At 36.4% G+C, this 13,668-nt stretch overlaps 1 protein-coding gene across 6 annotated transcripts in view; it reads left to right on the top strand.

Annotated features, from left to right (window-relative positions):
* The window catches only part of adka (adenosine kinase a), a 282,153-nt gene that overhangs the window by 8,333 nt on the left and 260,152 nt on the right, over positions 1 to 13,668 (top strand). The window lies entirely within an intron of this gene.

Genomic DNA, 13,668 nt, shown 5'->3' with positions numbered 1-13,668 from the left:
GAGTTACTTTTGCACACTGGAGGAAGGACGACCCCACGGCTGAAGTATTTCTGTTGGACAGGTGATGTTCTGTTTTAAAACTGTTTTAGCTTCATGCAGAACTGATGTAGATTGGGTTATGAATGGGTTTTATGCACAGACCTGTTGTTCAGCCACTGAAATCTCCCGGTGAAAGATTGATTTGACTATTTTCAGTTTGATAAGGGCCTTTTACAGCATCGATAATGTAGATTTATATTTAGTTTAATAACAAAACATCAGTAAATAGCGCTATTCTAATATAAAAATACATATAAACACATTTAGATCATTTCCTGTAATCATTACTATTAGACTGTGTAGAGACTTTCAGCCAGCACAAAAAAATGCTTCTGAAGACAGTCATCTACTGCACCTTTGACTGAGCTGAAGCTGCTTTTATATTTACATTGGGTCATTTCTGAACAATGACAGCCTGTGACACGCTTCCTATACTGTTTACCATGCTAGTCTGAATATTCGCTCTGAAATAGCATGTAAGTGTGGCTTAGTAATAAGTGAAATTCCTGCACACCACCGGGCCAACCACTATGTATACTTCTAACTGGCGAATGACATAAACTAGTGGGTTGTCTGCTGTCGTGTTGCGGTGGGCGTTTTCACAATTTCGGGAGGCGTGGCTTTGAAACACAGTCCCTTCCTTGCCTTTCGAAGCTAATATGCTAACCGATTAGCATTTTGGCAGATCACCTACTGCACCTTTAATCTGTAAATTTAAAACACGTTTCAAAAATACACAAATCCAATTTGTAAATTCAAAACACAATTCGATAATGTATGAATCAAATTGGTAAATTCAAAACACAATTCTAAAATACACAAATCTAATTTGTAAATGCAAAATACGATTCGTAAATACACAAATCCAATTCGTAAATTAAAAACACAATTCGTTAATGTATGAATCAAATTTGTAAATTTAAAACACGATTCTAAAATACACAAATCTAATTTGTAAATGCAAAATACGATTCGTAAATACACAAATCCAAGTCGTAAATTAAAAATATGATTCGTAAATACATAAATAAAATTCGTAGATTCAAAACACAGTTCTAAAATACTAAAGTCCAATTTGTTAATTCAAAGCAATTCATAATGTACACAAAACCAATTCATTTGGTAAAAATATTTATGAATTCACAAATTGTAGTTGTATTCATAAATTGTGTTTTGAATTTACAAATTAAATTTTGTAATGGTGAATTTTTATGTGCATGCAGGAATTGTACTTTGTAAAAGTATTGTTTATGAGACTGATCTGACTCTGAAACTGCATGACAATCAGTGTTCACAAATCTTATTTAGTTTGAACCACTTTTTAAAAACTATTTAGTGTGTTTAAATTTGTTTACCTTTTTAGTTCAGTGTGATGTGGTTTAATGTCAATTTATATTGTTCAAATTAGGTTTTGTGTTTGGTACTGGGCAGTTCAGATTAATTAGTTCATTAGAGTAGCTCTCATTTTGGCTTCTGGTGTAAATGTCTTCCTTTGTGTAATTCCTTGGTAAAACGTGCATGTGTAAAATGATTTGCTTCACATGCCTGTATGCCAGCAAAGCATTTTCACTTCATTCTCGTTTTAGAGGATGTGGGATCTCCTCGGGAAGGAAGTGTTTGTACTGAATCTCCATTGTAGTTTTTTTTTGCCATCCTGTGTATTGATGTTGCTCTACGTCGATTAGCATCTGATCTAAAAGATTGATCCTCTTTTATGCAGAGATTAGACGGATGTTTAGCGCATTAATAGGATACTGACAACTCTAAATTTTGTTCAGTTGGCTGAATTCATCTGATCCTATTTCTCTTGATCTAATCATGTGTGAGAACTGCTATTTGATAGTGGCAAATTGTACTCTTTGGTCTCAGCAGTGAATCCCATAATGATTAGACCCTCAGAGATAGACCGTGATTCATTGTGTGATAGTGAGAGAGGGGGTGTTTCAGCATAAGGGAAAGCTTGCAGTAGTCATCCTGAGGATCTTGTTGTTATAGTTGCATCATAAAAAGCTGCTTTAGCACAATTCACATAGCATCTGCACACAAATCTGTTTCTTAGTGGCTAGAGTAAGCTTAGAGTGCTCTTACTCAACATTCTGTACAGTCTGCTGCTGCAATTTGGAAATGGGCTTAGGAGTCAACTGAAAATAGAACAGGGATGTATTGTTTACTCCATGTAATTGTGGATAATTTGGTTCATATTTAACTTTGTTTTCTTAGAAACTTTTGCCAAGTTTATACTCCTCCTTAAACATCTTAGTTTGGAAATTGTTGATGTTATGTTGCAAAGTAGAGAATGTAATTGAGGTTTGGCTGTACGCAAAAGTAGAAATACTTTTTATGAATTTTCACAGCTTGCTAGTTATAAATGGAGTTTAAATGGGGTAATAAATTAAATGAGCAAGTGAGTTTGTGATACCTGGAAGACTTTATTGAATACTTGTACAGAAAATAGAAATTTGAGAATTAAAATTTCATTAACTCACCTAAAGCCTAGCTTTCCCTGAGAAAATCAGATCCCAGCAAGTGTATGTAGCAAAGACTTTAGTTATCCCGAAAGGCTGTGTTGTAGTAACTATTTATGAAGTATTTAATGTTATAAAACAAACCTTTTTTCTTGTGAAAGTTTTTTTTTTTGTTTTAAATGTTTAGAAATGTTACAAATGTGTTTTGGAGTGTGCATTTGGGATGGTTCACCCTTAAATGGAAATGCTGTCATCATTTACTCACCCTTCGCTTTTTGTTAAAAACTTAATGGACTTTCTTTCGTCTGTCAAACACAAAAGAAGATCTTTTGAATAATGCTGGTTGCTGCGACCTTATGAACTCCATAGTAATTTTTTTATACTATTGAAAACGATGCGTTCCAGCAACCATCATTCTTTAAAATATCTTCTTTTCTCTTCAACAGAGGAAAGAAAGTCGTATATGTTAAAAAAATGTTTGAGAGAGTAAATTAATTTGACATTTTTGGGTGAGTTATCCCTTTAGCTACAATTAGCAATAGCATTTTATGCTGTAAAAAGTATTGCCTGGCAACCACTCGTTATACCATAGCAACCTCGGAGCAACTACCCAGAGTACCTCATCAATTGCCTAATAACCACCAAAAATACTAGTGGTGTAACGGATTTCAAATCTCACAGTTCGGATCACACTACGATTTTTGAGTTATGGGTTGGACCATTTTTCGGATAAGCAAAAAAGGGAGGAGACATTGTCATTTGCTTTCCATTTATACAAAAATATACCGCAAAAAAAGTTTGGTTTAAACAAACAAAAATTGAAATCTGTAATTTAATAAAAATAAAAATCAAGAAAAAAGCAGCTGAAAAAAAAGAAAATATTTAATACGAAGAATGATCTTTGCTACTGTTTCTGATAATGCTAAATATAGAAATCTATCATCTTGTACAACAGATCTTATTTATTTTCAGTTAATGATTCAACAATTCACACAAACAAACTCATGTTTCATTACAGGTGGATCATTTTTGAAAACATATTCAGTGACATAATTTTGATTGTTGTTTGTCACCATCTGTTGGTTATACAATGTAATTGCTACAGGATTCACCAGCCTCAAGTTCCATTACACAGTCATTTTAATCTTTAACATAAACATCAGTGTTTGTATCAGTGTTTATATCTGTTACATGACTGTTTGAAACTAACTGAAAAAGTGTAAAAACTGAATCTTGATAAAACACTGATTTGTATGCAGCGCTTCGAAGAATTGATAAACGTATGCAAATCATTACCAATAATCATTCATATTGCGCGGGTTTGAATTGAGATCCCATTCTTTTATTGTTAATTGTGCAGCTTTATACTGAATGAGTTAATGCAGGCTAAACAAGCAGTGAGAGAAAACACCTTTAATAATCTAAGAAAGCATTTAGGTATGTCCCACCACAGCTTTTTCCGTTATCATTATATTTTACAAGGAAGCCAAAATGCTTTGAAACATGTGATTTGAATGACGTGGGAGGCAATCTCTCAGCAATTGTTATAAATGTTGGATTAACCTACATGTTCAAAAAGTTATTAATCTGTAGGTCACGTGTATTCTGAACTGTGGGTTGTGACCCATACGGATCATGGATCAACAGTGATCCGTTACAACCCTAAAGAATTTAAAGCAATTAAAAAAAAAACACCCAGAACAGAAAACAACCATGCAACACCTTTGCAATCATTCGAAATGGCCTAGCATCTGTCTAGCAACCACTCATAATAATCTAGCAGCCACCTTAAATGCCTCAAGACTGATTTATACTTCTGTGTCAAGTGCACGCGTATGCTACGGCTCAGCCCGCGCGTGAATGCATAGCCCTCGCTGTGGCCGTCTTCGTCGCTGACACGAGCCCTTTAAAAAATGTAGCTACACCACGCAACAGTGCGTAGCGCAAGCTCTGTGATTGGTCATCTTGGAAGCGCTGACGAGTGTGGGGGGGACCGAGAGACATGCAAGTCCGTTGGAGCGTCTGTTTACAAGTGTCAAGTCCCGTGAAGGAGCTCCAGATGAAAAGTTTTGTTTTGTGTTTAGCTCATGGTTAAAGTTGTTGCACGTCCACTGGTTCTGCCTCAAAATAAGTGAGTTTGAACCACTTGTAAAATAAGGAAGCATTCAGAAAAAAAAAAAAAAACACCAGCGAAGAAACTCGACACTGAGGAACATAAACTCCTCACTGCCAACTAGCGTTTTAAAAGTGTATTGCAGAGCAACAGAAACAGCGCGCAGAAGTATGAAATTACGGCTACGGGTGTTGCATGTGCTGTGGGTCACGCCGATCACTTGGCGCAGAAGTATAAACCAGGCTTTAGCAACCACTTAGCAGGTTCACAAACAACAATTTTTCAACTACTTTAAGCTTGTTTACTTTAGGCTTTCACGATGGCAGGGCTTGACATTAACACCCGCAACCTGCCAGATTTGGGTAGATTTCAGTTGTGGCGGGTTAGACAGTCACTCTCACTAGCCACTTTGGCTGGTTAAAGATACATTTTAAATTGAAGTTTTCTTAAAAAGCAGAGTTCGACAAAAATATTGCCCAATAAAGGGTCAGCATTAGAGATAACAATAGTAACTTCGTTCGCGTGAGCAAATAAGCAGGTGAATACCAAATGAGAAGATGATCACACGCGTGGTGAGAGACAGGCGATCCTGATGCATAGATGAAGACTTCAATGTCTAGACTGATTTTAGGTGATGTGATACAGGCAAGTGTTTCAAAAAGAAACAGTTCCTTGCGCGAAACATCCGTGCCTGTAAACGGTCTGATCGATTCTCTTTTAAATAGACTGGACAAAAAAGCGACACTCGGGCTAAGGCTTAGGCTAAGAATTATTATTATTTTTTAAATTTTATTGTTGTTGGTGCTAGTGAAAAAGTTGGTAAATCCTTTGTGTTTAGCCCTGAAAAGTCATGTGAAATATAAACTAATTACAATGTGACTCTATGAAACTACCACAACCCATTTGCTCATGCTCATTGAGCAAGGTCATGCACAACACAAAAAGTGAAATGTATGAGGATGCATGTGGACATAACACAAAATCTAAATTAAGTAATTTTAGCTGGCCAAAGTCAAATTTTATGCATATAAAATATATTTTCCCAACAACAGAATTGTGACTAGTGAAAATGGTGGGTGGATAGTAATGTTGGAAAACTACTAGCCACAGTGGCGGGTGTTCAAAAAATTTCATGTCAAGTCCTGCATGATAGCATAGTACTTAACCCTTCATTTGTCAAGGCTGTTTGACCTGTTTAAACCCCGTTGAGCACAATAGAAGATATTTTGAAAGATGTTGGAAAACCATAAACATTGACTTTAGTATTGAATTTCAAGTCAATGGTTTTAGGTTTTTAGCTTTCTTTAAAATATTTTCTTTAGTTTTCAGTAGAAGAAAGAAACTCATGAAGGTTTATAACCACTTGACTGAGGGTGAGTAAATTTTCCTTTTTTGGATAAACTATCCTGTTAAGCCATCATCTGCCAACCTGTTTTTTTAATTTACATTAATTGTTTATGAATAAACTTAATTTTTTTTTTGTTGTGTATAAATCAGCATCAACAGTAAAAAAGTTGTTAATTTTTTTAATGAAACTGTTCAAAGTGTTACCAAAATGCCATCTAAAATAATTTATTTAAACCTACTTTAAAACAATTATGTAGTAATGAAGGATAACATTTCAAGAGGGTACAGTGCAGTGCAGTTGTATTAGCCATCTGTTCATAAACTGTATATCCATGATAACAGTTTAAGTAAAAGCGTGTAATATGATGTATGTAATTGTGAAACATAAAGATCATGATTAATCAAATAGTTTTGTTAAAGTTTTCCCCCTTGTGTGTTCATAACCACTATACGGCCATGTTTGGCTTTCCAGATCAGATGACCATAACAAACTCTTCTCAGAAATTCTTTCCAAAGGTTGCGGCAGGGCTGTTTTTGTTTAGATTCACAGATTATAGTGTGTTTAAGTCGAGATTGAGCTGAAAGACACGGATCAGACAGAGACCTTTTGCACTCCATTGGTTTACTCAGCTGTGCTTCCTCTCTCTCTGTGTGTAGATCACCACAGCATGTACGATGTAAAACACATGATTACGAGAGGGCCTGTTCATCACACTGGAAACAACATAACATTGTCTGTAAATCATTAGGTTGTGGTTCATACACATGGATACCTTTGCGACACTGACACCCATTCAATTTGCCAAGGACCATCTCCTGCATTAACTTCTGTCCTAAACTAGCTACAATGCTAACTGCATGCTAAATGTTTGATTTGGTTGTGAAATATTGCTGATTTCTAGGTTGCTTAGGATGGTTCTGGTGGGAAATGAAGGTCTCTTTTCTGACTATTGTATCTAAACTGTGGGCCTTTCTTCATTAGCTTTGTCTGAGGAGAAATGAATGTGGCTAACCACTGAGAAAAAAAGCAAGGACCCCCCTACACCCTACTGTGTTTAAAGAATTCCAACACTTAAAAAATGGCCGGGCCTACTCAGGAAAACACAATAGTTAGACGAGGCCTGTAATCTGTTTTAAGTGTCGCAAAGGCTTATTTAAACCTCTAAAGCATTTGATTTAAAGCATCTTTTTGATGTGGTGGTTCTGAATGTCACTTCTTTCACAGTCGAGTCATTGTGTTGGGTTATTTGAGCTACTTCTGTTCATGTGTATGTCTTTTTAATTTGGGTGCTGCTTTGTATTTAATGTATTTATGACTACTTGAAGTTGAAGGAGTCTGATTTGGGGATCCTGCCGTTCTGGATCTTTTCTTGCTCTGTTCTCTTTTAATGTCTTTATCAGAGGTTTTGGCCTGACATGAAGGCAAACAGTGAGCGAGCAACAGGAAGAGTTGCCAGACGTCTTCATTAAACGTGACATTTATATAAATAATGCAGCTATGCATTTAAAGTACATTTGATCTAATCTCAAGCCATCTGTCTGATTTGTGTGTGTATTTAATTATTTTAATTTATTTTTCATGTTTTTTAATATTTTATTTTAAAATTATTTTTGTCACAGAGATCAATAGTGTAGTCATTGTTTGTACTTGGGGGGTGTTAGAGATGTGTGGTTTATCATATCCTTTTAAATGAATATTTTGTTGACATTGGTTGATATTAAATTAGTTTTGTACAATTAGTTTTTATTTTAGATTGATTTGTTTTATTATAATGTTAGTGTAGAACTCCAAATGAATATCCTTATTTTATTCTTTACGTTGCATTACCTACAGTTAACTGTAACTTTCACTATTTTAAAATTCTGTTTATGCAAAATATAAAAATATGTATTATAATGTTCTTTGCTTTTATTGTTTTATTTATAATAGCCAATAATAAACAATTTATTATCACAAATGTAATAAAAAATATTTGCAATAGTTAAAGTATAAAACTTAAATAGTGAGAAGTCAGTTTATTTAAAATAAATATTAAGGTTATATTTTGATATAAAAATATTTTTTTTAAATGAAAATAAGAAAGATATTATATTAAATGAGTTAATTATTGTCTTATTTGCGTCAGCTAGAATTATGGAATATAATATTGTGTTTTAACAAATAAGAAAAAAATATTTTAGTTGAACAAGTGGATCAAATAAATCTTACAAGATGCCATTACAGATGTTTAACATTTACAATTCGAGGCATTTTGAAAAGAACAGTGCTCGAGTGCCCTGGCATTTTGTTTTGAACTGTCCGGGCATCAGTTGGGATTCGTCATTGCCTGTGGTATTTATAAGACCTGGAGACAGCAGAACACAGATAGTGTTACTTATCTCCAGACCATTTTTTTGTATCTATTGTGTAATGTACACTTGTAAAACAATATCCATAAAATTTGTGGTAAAACAAAAATCAACTGTGGTTGCCCGACCATATATAATTAATTTATAGTGTTGTACACCTCTTTTTAAAGGACTATCAACTACACCACAGGTGTCAAATTTAGTTGCTGGAGGGCCGCAGCGTTACACCTTTGTACCAGAGACAAAAACACAACCATGATCATGTGGTGATGAGAAAGTCATATGATGAACATCACAAACAGCATCTCTGCAAGCAGAGAAGCATAACACTATATAGAAGGTCATTTACAAAACTACTAAACACCTGATGGTAACGCACATAAAATATAAAGGTGTTGTATACTCCATTGGTTCAATAAGTTAAATTGTTTTATGATATATACAATGTAGGTATATGGCTTAGGTAAGTAAAAACAGAAATGATTTTAAATGCTCGTTCATTACTCCATAAAATGCCCCTATAGAATCAAAAGTTTCATATTGACCATATTTGGAATGTTTATGAATAGTAATGAGCTCGGCTCTGAGTGCAGCTCACACACGCAATTACAGCATGATGTACAGTAAACAAGGGCAAGAAAATAATACCTAATTCGTCAAAAAATAAAAATAAAACTATGAATTTTAACAAACATGGTAGACGACTAAGATATGCCTAGTTAGATGTTTAGCTTAATGGGTGGAGGTTTATTTGGAGGTTTACATAGGAGGGGCAACGGCCCCTGTAATGGAAAGGAAGGTAATCCTGACATTTTTACATTTATTTCAATGTGTTTTCATGCCTAAATAAATTAAAGCACAGACCAGATTCACATTTAAGGGCAAGGGGAATCACCTGGTGGTTCAGTGGTATGGCTTGCGTATAGTGAGTATTGGCTATTTGATATTTATTGCCACCCTTCATAAAAATGGAAATACAGGAAAATACATTTACAGGATGATAGTGGGATAGAATTGTAAAATATGGGAGAATCTTGGGAAAGGGGGGAGGGTTGACGGGTATGGTACATGCAAATGATGCAGGCGTGCCCTGTGAGTCACACAACAATCTGCTTTGTGTTCTGTTCTGATTGTCTCACAGTATGCAAATTTCATATACTGATTTCTTATTATTCGACTAATATATATACATATATTAGGGAAACATAATAAATAATGAGGATACAGATTTTTACTGTTAACATTTTTGCAGTTTTTTTACAGCTGAAATTAAGGCCATTTTTACAGTGTACATTTACTGAATTTTCCACCTGTCTAGTTTTGTTTAATGAAACAATATATCAGAAGTGTAAAAGAAGACCCTGTTTTATCTGCAGGTGGTTTTGTGTGAAAGGAAGTTGATGATTATTCTGGTATCCAAAAAAATGAACTTTGTTTTGACGCTGCCCTTTAAACATTCTGTTGAATATACTGTAAGTAACTTTCGTAATAATTTTGATTAGTAAAAAAATATAGTTGTTTGTAGCTAAGTGAATATAAAAACAAAATATTTTCTGCATTAAACTCTAAATACTGTTTGTTGACAGGTTGTTGTGGTAATTATGTTTTGGTGGAGTTAAAGGATCTAGAATACGGTCATGCAGAAGCATTCATTACTAAGGAAGGCCACAGCATTTCATTGCACTGTAAACTTCTACAATAGTTGCATCACATGTGGTGTTGAGTCGGGATTATAGTTGGCCAGTCAGTCACCACAGTTCAGAACATGTCAGTTGTGGATCAGTTATAAAATGTATCTGTAATAGAGTGAAAATTGATTATTTGCATGTTTTAAGGCTTCTTACTGTAACTTCTGAATGAGCTTTAAATTATTCAGGAGCAAGAAATGATTATGTTTGTTGCTTAAAGATTAGTTGTATTTCATTTATACTGTAAACTCAGACCACGCAGTGTTATTTTACATTTCATTTTTCAGTTTCTGTACCTGAATACCGCTGGACTCATCAGAAAAATGTAAAGCATAGTTTAAGTTCATTAAGTGCTGTCTAAGTTGACTGGGTCGAATAGTCTTAAGATGTCTGCCTAATATATGCAAACGCTTTATTGAGCTTTTTAGGGATCGCCGATATATTATTGTTTGTTGTATAAATTAACTCCACAATAAAAAAAAAGAATTGTCTTATTGTAATAACAATAAAAGCTACAATTAGCCTGTTAATTGATAAAAAGTTAAATAAACGTTAATATCACAGAATAAAAAGAAATTAAATCATGCTGTGAATTTTATGTAATAAAGGCTAGGTCAATTAGCATTGCACTATATACTTTAATGCTTATAGAATACCCAGGATAACACGAATAATCCAGATATTACCACAAGTATTTGTTTATTCTCCATGTTTGATCCATTTATTTGTTTCCATCATTCTTATCCTCAAGCAGTGAAAGCAAAGCGTGAAGTGTGTAAAAAAAAAAAAAACTGAAAGTGTTCTTTAAAGATACTTGCCTTTTTTGTCTCTCAGTGGATACATATAAATCCTTGTGAAAATTATACCTTGATATCATTTTAAGCTCATTAAAGCCCATTCCTAATGCTTATCCAACATTCATTAATTGACTATGTTAATTAGCAAATACTTGTCAGCTTATTCTGCCCCCCCCCCCCCCACCCCCCATTTTCCTAACAATGTAATTGATACTCTGCTAATAATACATTAGTTACTTGTTACATGCTACATGCTAAGTTATTGTCAGTGTCTCAAAATAAAATGTGTCAGGGCTTTGTGGCCAGCTTTCACACTTTTGCTTTGTGACTAACTTTTTACACTTTTGCATCTAAAACTTGTTTAAAGCGATTAAAAATGTTGCTTAGACTTCTGATTTCTGTAACATTAGTTGTTTTCCGATGCCACTTGATTTATGAAACAGTTTCAGGTATTTTCTAAAGTGTCACTAACTTTAGCTTTCATTAATGGACTTTAAATAAATAAATGCACAACATATTAAATGCCCATAATAGACATTTTCAAAAACCTTTTCCAAGAAACAGATTGTAGTTTCCAAATCTACCAGCAGAGGCTAACAGAGCTGTTAACCAGAAAAACAGTTGACCCCTGCACAAACCCAAGGGTTTAAACTCATACTTGCACAACACTGCCATCTTGTGACAAACATAGACTGTCTTTATAGTTTAATTTATTTTCTATATTCCTTTTTAAAGACATTTAATTTCTTAACTTTTTTTTTTTTTGCTTTACCTGTAAAGTCACAAACATCTGTGCTCAAAAATACCTTTATAACTCCTCAGTGTTGCTATGTGATTTAAATAAAAGTCATATCTGTTTTAAGAGGTGCGTTGTGTGCCAGAATCTATTATCGTAATGTACAGCTGCCTCTGGTCTTGTAACACTTCTGGGTGTTTATAATGGCATCGTCTCAGCAGATGCAGTAGCTACGTCAGCCAGCAGGTGGAGCCATACGCTCAGGCATTTTAATAGCTTAAGACAGCATCATGCCGCAGGGAGGCTTTTGCCAGTGCACAACAGGAAACCTTATCCGATTTCAGATTAGTTTTGTTTAGCAGGGGACGGACAATTGAGCTGCTTCCCAGGCTGAAAGGCCAAGCTTGACTGAAGTTATTTGTTTTCAAATTCTTGAATGGAGTCATTTGTATATGCTGAAACAGTTATTGAGATTTGAGTTCATGAATAAGCAAGACAAACGCTGAACACGCCGACTGTGATCTGCGTCCTTTTGTTTTGTGGATTGTCCTAACGGTGTGCAGCCGCGGGCGATCAGCCTCCCCCCTGAGAGAGCTGAGTCTGACGGTTTCCTGTGTCTCAGATGGAGCCGCTTTTGATGAGTGTGCTGTTCTTTATTCGAGAGCGGGCAGGAAAAAAGAGCTGTTGCGCACCGAAAGCTAAATTGCAGGTGCACTGAGGATAGGGGGTGGAAAAATAGTATATTTGAGAGGGACAAACCGTTTGCAAATCGCGCACGCTTGCAGTATGAACATTTACTCAGCAGTGTTTTGGGGCAAAAAGCTTTGTCAACATTAAAGAAAGGGGAAAAATAGATTGGCAGGGATGCTTAGCTCTTGGAGTTGGAGGAGACGGCTACAATTAATCATCAGCACTGCATTCTTGACACTTCCGGGGGGGAAATAAATACACCTAAACGAACCACGAACTTGTACTGTATGTTCCTGTTAAGTTATCCTTGTGTGAGCCGTCCGAACTTTGCCTTCCCATTGGCAGACATGCACCAGTGCTCGTCCAACCTTGGCTAGAAGCACGTATAAAGCGCCACACCTCAAGATCCAGTTCCAGGGGTCAAGATGGTGACCTTACCCTGACCTTAAAGACGAGTAGGCAGGGGGGTTTGTCTACAGGTCCAGAATCTCAGGATCAATGGTCCCTGATGGCTCCGACTCCCACTCTGGCTCCTGCCTGATTCGTTTCCCATCAGCCATCCCTTCGCAGCTAAGTGATTTCCCCTAATGGCTGGATGTCCGAGCGGTAACCTCTTAACGCTCTGCCCTGCATCCACTTGAGGATGCTCTTGAGGATGGAGAGAGAGAGAGAGAGAGGATCTTGCTTGTACTCCTTCGTCTCAATCTTCATCATCATCACTGAGGCTCTGTTGTACGTTATGACTGCTTAGATTTATGTGCTGTGAATTACGGCGGCAGTAAGCTGACTGCCAGGAAAACTCAAGACTGTACACCGCGGCCCAGCTCAGAAACGCAACATTGGCTTTTATGGCCACTATGGGATTTTCCATTGGTCTTTACCCTCTCAGGTGGGAACATAGATCTTTTTTTTTTCTGCTGAGATGCATTAGACGGGTTGTAGCCAAGTGTTACAGGGAATCAGGTAGTCTCTCTTTTTTAAGGTCTGTTTGTTCTGCAGTCAGAGCTGGACGGTCTCTAATTGCTAAGCTGCGGGCCGCCGTGGAGCCCAGCCAGGCCGTCTGTTTTCCTGCTGCACTAAATGCTGGCCTGATGGCGGTGGGCTGGTCCCGCTCCACGCTCTCCTTACAAGCATTCATGCCTGCCATGTTTACGACAGCCTTCAGATGCCTTTCCCTCTTCACTCCTGGTTAAGTGTTTGGTTCGGTACGCGGAGCTGTCGGGGTTTCCGAACGGCCACAAACCCCGGCTTTGACTTTAATCATCTCGAATCACTCTATAAAACTGACCTCAGACCTGCTGCTCTGTGCTTACTGTCTCCCTAGCACCTCATTACCAACAGAGTCGAATGATTATGTGCACTCTATTGCCCCCTAGTCCTGGCTGCCTTGCAGTTCGTCTGAAACGCAGTGCGCGGGTCGTCCTGCAGGTGGAGCTGTAAGTCA

The sequence above is a fragment of the Danio rerio genome, chromosome 13, assembly GCF_049306965.1.
Source record: "Danio rerio strain Tuebingen ecotype United States chromosome 13, GRCz12tu, whole genome shotgun sequence".
NCBI classification, from domain to species: domain Eukaryota; kingdom Metazoa; phylum Chordata; class Actinopteri; order Cypriniformes; family Danionidae; genus Danio; species Danio rerio.
Note: the sequence above shows the minus strand (reverse complement) of the source record. Positions and strands in the feature narration are given on the sequence as shown.